This window comes from Metopolophium dirhodum, chromosome 1 (assembly GCF_019925205.1).
Source record: "Metopolophium dirhodum isolate CAU chromosome 1, ASM1992520v1, whole genome shotgun sequence".
NCBI lineage: Eukaryota > Metazoa > Arthropoda > Insecta > Hemiptera > Aphididae > Metopolophium > Metopolophium dirhodum.
The window spans coordinates 70,131,077-70,137,463 of record NC_083560.1 but is presented as its reverse complement, the minus strand read 5'-3'; positions in this window follow the sequence as shown (position 1 = coordinate 70,137,463).

Below are 6,387 nucleotides of genomic sequence, written 5' to 3'. Positions count from 1 at the left end.
TTTATGTTCCCGAGAAATGAATTCAAGGACTCCAAAAATTGTATAGGACCTATACAATTTTTGGGGTCCTACTATAGGTACTCGCTTCGCTTGCAGTGCATTAATAAAATAGGTGTATATTCTTATTCTCATATTATTTTATTTATACAAAACTATCATTTATAATATATAATATTATACAAGTGAACAAATACTCCAATTTAAATACACATATGTGTGTCTGTTTTTCAAAATTTGGGGTAATAAAAATGCTCCGATTTCTTGCGTCTGATAGAAAAGTGAATCTAGTTGGTACATAGACTGGTTAAAATTGAAAATTTTCAGTAATCTTAGAAAAAAAAGTAATAATTGTAACACAAACCAAATTATTGGAAAAATCGATTACATTTTTTACTGTAACTCAAAAACTTATAGCCATAGACACTAGAAATTTTCGCCAATATTTATAATAGCATTTTCCATTATTGGTAAAATTTGCAAAATATTTTAATTCTTTTTGAGTTATTTATAACTTTGAGAAAATGTTTTTTTAAATTATTCTTGATACAAACTTTTTTACCTTGTGTTTTCAAATGCTTTAAAATGTAATGCAGGTCCCTTATAAACTTCATTAATAAATGTTATACAATATTAAAGATCCATAGATAGGATTATAAGTTCAAATTTTGACAAAATCCATCAACATTTTGAACATTTTTAAACTATTTTTCAGTTGGAAATTCATAAAAGTTTTATTTCAACACCTAACATTAGAAATTTCAATAGAAAAAAATCTACCTGAAAGCTTAAAGTAACGATAATGTTTTATGAACATTGACATTTAATATTTATATGGTATTGGATTTTTACCGGTAATTAAATTAACGAATTTTCATCAATCGATTTTTATATTTTGTTGTAATTCAAAAATGAATAACCATAGACACTCGAACTCGGAAAACGATTTGTACTAATCGACGTTTCTCACGGTAATTGTACATCATGGCGAGTCATTATCGTATACATTTTACGAATAGTTAGAATAACTCATTTATAGAATATAAGATATATTTCTATAAAAGAAACTACCTATAATTAATATAATAATAAATATATAATAACATGGTTAATTTTTTATTTGATTAAATTAAATAAAAATCGCAATAATATAATATATTATATAGTGTTTTTAACGATAAAACTGACACGAATTATTTCAAATACATAACCTTGCATTTGATTTGGATTTTTTCACTGTATAAAAGACTTAAAATAATTAAACTAATTTTGGAAAATTCAATTTTTTAACCTATTTCGTACTAACTTTATAGGTACACTGTTTTAAATAATATATTGAAAAAAAATAAAAATGTTGAGTGTTTTTTTATACCTATATGGACTAATCAACAATAGTTAATACCATATAATGATTTAATGTAGTTTTGAGATAATACATTTTCTTTTATTACGTACAATTATTGATAATTAAATGATAACTGTTTTCTATAACCACAATAACGTATATGATAATTAATCCACTCATTATACCGGCACATAAATATTATCGTTATTGTCAATAAATAATTATGTACTATTATCATTATGCAAGTTATATCTTTATATTTTCTATAATAATTTCTATAGCATTTCGGCCAATTAAATTCCCAATCAAAACGCTGAATATTAACATCAATAATGTATGATAAAAATATTAAATATTATAAATAGCCATGTAAAATAAGTACAGATGTATACAATTTATAAATATTATTTATCTGTACCGACCACGGTTATCTAGACAACAGGACATAGACGTACGCAGTATTTTGTGTCGGGTACAGCATACATTTTTAACCGTCCTTACAGAACAATAAGCAGCCCAGCCCACTTATCTCCCCCATTATTAACCTAATACCTATAAGAATTAATATAGTAAATAAAAAGTAATAATATTTTTAAAATCCCGTTTTTTCGTATCTTTCGTATTTCGCTGGTTGAATGGTTATCGCGCTATTGCGGTTGTGTCTGTGTTCCATAGTTTAATGAATAATTATTACACTATGGTGTGTACGGTTGGATTTCTCTATCAAAAACCAATCTGTTTTTAGACTAAGGTATACGCCGTATTCAAAGGCGTTCATTAGGGGGGGGGGACAACTGGACAAGTGGGGACATGTCCTCCTGGCTTTCCTGTGAGATGAGATAAAGAAGAAAATTGATAATTCTAGTGTCACAGTCGATTCACAGTCATTATTATAATAATATTATGATACGTACACTTACATATAGCAGTTAACGGGTTAACAGAAAGGTCATTATTATTGAAAAAATATAGTGCCCCCCCCCCCTAAATTTTCAAAGATGGACGCCCTTGGCCATATTGTAATTTGTATTACTCCTATGATGCCATCTACTAAAAATGACTAGGTTAGCGAAAACAAAATGAGAGAATAAAATTATGAGCGAAAATCCATCATTTTCGTTTTTGTCTTTAAATATTTTATATTAACTAAGTGAACCTACAGTGAAATATTTTAGGATTCAATAAATCCGCGATAACGATTCGATAAGATTACGTTTATGATACTAATGGTTCAATGGTCTTCGTACATAGGTTGAATTTGTCGTCCACCGGTGTTTTTATATCATGTACCTATATATTTGTACATCTGATAGTTTGGATCTGATTTCTCATGTCTGAATTCGATCACTGGTTTTCCGATTGCACTTTCAAATCATCTCCACTTATTCTTAATCAAATCTATACAATACACGTATTAAAATATGATAAATGCAAACAAACATTGTATGCACTATTACTCGATAAAAAATCATCTACTTATGTGTGTTTACTAAACAAACTAAAAGAAAAAATAGTTTCAACCCAAAATCTATTTGAACCAGGTGCAGGGACTGGAAACTTACCGAAAAGAACCGGAAGTCTTTGAACTTTAGGAAAAGTACCTGACCGAAACCCTTAATTAAATTGATTTTAATACCAGAACTTCACTGGAACCTTTATTTAAATTAATTTAAAAACCGGAACCGATACGTCTTTTACTTTACAAATTTTTTTACATAAGTATAAATATAACAATTTTTTTATTTTTTAAGAACCAAAAAGAAACCGGAACCTAAATTTTAGTTTTTCTGGGAATCGAACTGGAACAGGAACCGTAAAAATTATCAAAGTTCCAGTCCCTGCAGATTTTAACTGATTTTGAAAACGCCTCTATTAATGCTTTTAAAGAAGCATTTCCACAAACCAAAACCATGGTTGCTTTTTTCATCTCAGTCAGTGTATTTGGCGTAAACTGCAGACTATAACTTCAATTACATAATAGTATAATACATCAATGACCCACATTCGCTTAATGATTATAAACAAATTGAAATACGATAATAAACAAATAATAATAATTCAACTCAACTGGATATCGTATTTATAATAAGCAATAACGATATAAATATAATATAAAATATCCTATGCTGTTCACTCCATCTTCGGATGTACAGCAGTACATCAGAGTTTCACCCACTTGCTGGCTTATTTTTTTGTTTTTAGTTATTCACACCGTTTTACATGTAAGTTGGTTTATCTATTAATTTTGAAAATAATATAATGTAACCTATAACTTGACAATGAATACGCACAGGTTTGTCAAGTACCAAACATACTTACATACCTTAAATTATACAAATGGAAAATTCAATCATAACAAATTGTCAACGTATTAAAAGAAATATGGGAAAATGTATAGAATTATTGAACGTAGATTGCATACGACATTGCTATATCGGCGGTAAATAGGATATTAGAATAAGACACATATTATTATTATACGAACCAAAACTAATTGGTAGAAATCTAAGACAACAGTATATTTTTAGAATATTCATTAGATCATAAGTTATTCATAACATTAATTTTTATTGAATTATTCAAGTCATCGTTTTCAGTTATGGCACCGTACTAAGGTTATAACATGAATGAATACCTTGCGCTCTCTAACGGAGTGTCATAAAACTAAAGTCTAGTGTTTTTAAAGTTCAACACAAGATTATGAGAGTGGTACATTGGGTGTAAAGTTAGAAATGACCCTCGCGTATACCACAAACATTTAGAAATTCATTTTTTAAATTTATAAACCATATAATATGTATATACATATTATAGATATTATCCTATATTATAAAATAATAATAAAAATACTAACAATAATAATTGCAATAGTTTATACATGGCAAGTAATACAAAATTAAAATGTAGATTTGATATTATTTCAAATTTGTTGCATAAATGTTTAACTCTTAAATCGAGTCAATATATAAATATAAAAACAAAACAAATTTTAAATAAAAATTCAAAATTCAAACCACAGTTTACAAACGATTTGTGATATAAATTAGTAAGGGAAACTGGGAGAGATTAATTTAAATATGAAGGTGATGATAAGCACTCCCAAGTACCCCCTCTCCCAGGACTATACTACCATGTTAACAAATTTGCTTCTCGAGGGCAGATTTTATTTAGTATCCTTTATTACCTTTACCTTTTTACCTATCGTATAAATATCAAGCAATAATAATTACCTATACAATATGACAATTTTTGTTTATTTTATTATTTTTTTCGAAAATACTCGAAGTTTTTCTCGCTTTTAGTGTGGTGAATTCTTCAATAATGCTTTTACAATCCATATTTTTGTAGTCATAAGAGCCAACATCTTTTTATTAGATCGTGACGTTTTTTTGGTAGTTTTTCACTCTATTTATAACAGAAAAAGATCTTTATTCCCTGCTAGCATGGTATTGAAACAAAAAGTTTCAATGCCATTTCAACATTTGGAAACGTTCTGTTCAATTTATTTTGATCTTGTTAATGCTTCTATAGTGAAGCGTGAATTGATAATTTTTTTCTTCTGAAAAAAGTTTAGCTATTGTTTTAGATTAAATTATTTTATTTTCAAGGCCAGGTTCTAAATCTTCTCTGTACCTTATGTACAAGCTACAATACGTACATGTATTGGCTACCAATTTTTTTTTAGGTTTTTCACGGAAAACTTCATTATAAGTTTTATCCATACTAAAAAAAAAATCGAAGAATTGCATTATTCTCTGCCATTTTTATTTCATTTAAACATAATGTTGTTGCAAATTGGTATGAACTATGAATGTTTATTCATAGTTTTCTGTCTATATTAAATATTATATCTATTGAGTGTTGATAATCATGAACATTTTTTTTATATTTATTATGTTCTTATTCGATGAGTGTTTATATCTACTCATATGTGTTGCTTCTATAATTTAATCAAATCTATTTCTTAAATTAGGAATGTATATTTAAAGAGATTCGTAGATACACCCACTTAATGTATAAGTAATAAACATGTAAACACGATAAGTCAATATTTATATCTTATTTGAATTAGAGGCATCAAATATTTCTAATATTGGAGTCCATAAAATAGTCAAATTGTTTGGTACAATAATTGTATATTTACTATAATTATTATCATAAATGCAAAGTCAAGCATATTGATTTTTTTTATACAATGATTTTGTACCTTTTCTTACTACAGATTTTAAATTCTGAGCAGAGCGATGAATGTATTGATTTCATAATGATGTATGTTTTTTTTATATTTTAGATTTCGAGCGGTTCGATGAATGTATTAGTTTCATAATGATGTGTGTTATTAGTATCTCTCAAAAGTTAGTACTATTTTATTTTGAGAGGGGGGGTCGAAACATTCCTTGTGTAAACTCTAAAAAAAAAGACCACAGATACATAACATTTTCACTGAATGTTTATATTAGCATTTTCTATACACCTTAACATTTTCAAAATATTTTGACTTAGTTTGAGCTGACCTTTTCAGTTTTCAATTTTTTTTAGTTTTTTGTTCTATAGATGTCAATAAAATTGTATTCAATGGCTCAAAGAGCTTGAAAATTTGATACAAGGCATATTGTTACAATATGTCAGTTGAAAAATATTAAAAGTACATACCTAGTCTCAATTTTTTTTTCTATAAGCATTTTAAGTTAACATTTCGATAAAATACGTAAAAATAATGAAAATGTGTAAACTATTTTGGGATAGATATTCATAAAAATTTTTCTTTTTCAATCTAAGATTTGAAAATTTAATACAACATTTCTCATAAGTTCGTCTACCTATATAAAAAAAATCTTCCGGAAAGTCAAATTAAATCTTAATGAGTGTTGGAAGTTCAAATTTTTACAAATTTGATATTCACTCTATTTTTTATGTGGCGATTTTCATACTTGGTTATAATTCCAAAACAAATAACCGTAGACCCTTGAAATGTACACCATATGTTGATTTTATCATTTTCTATACGTGATAGGATTTTCAAAATATTGTGACTTTTTTCGCGT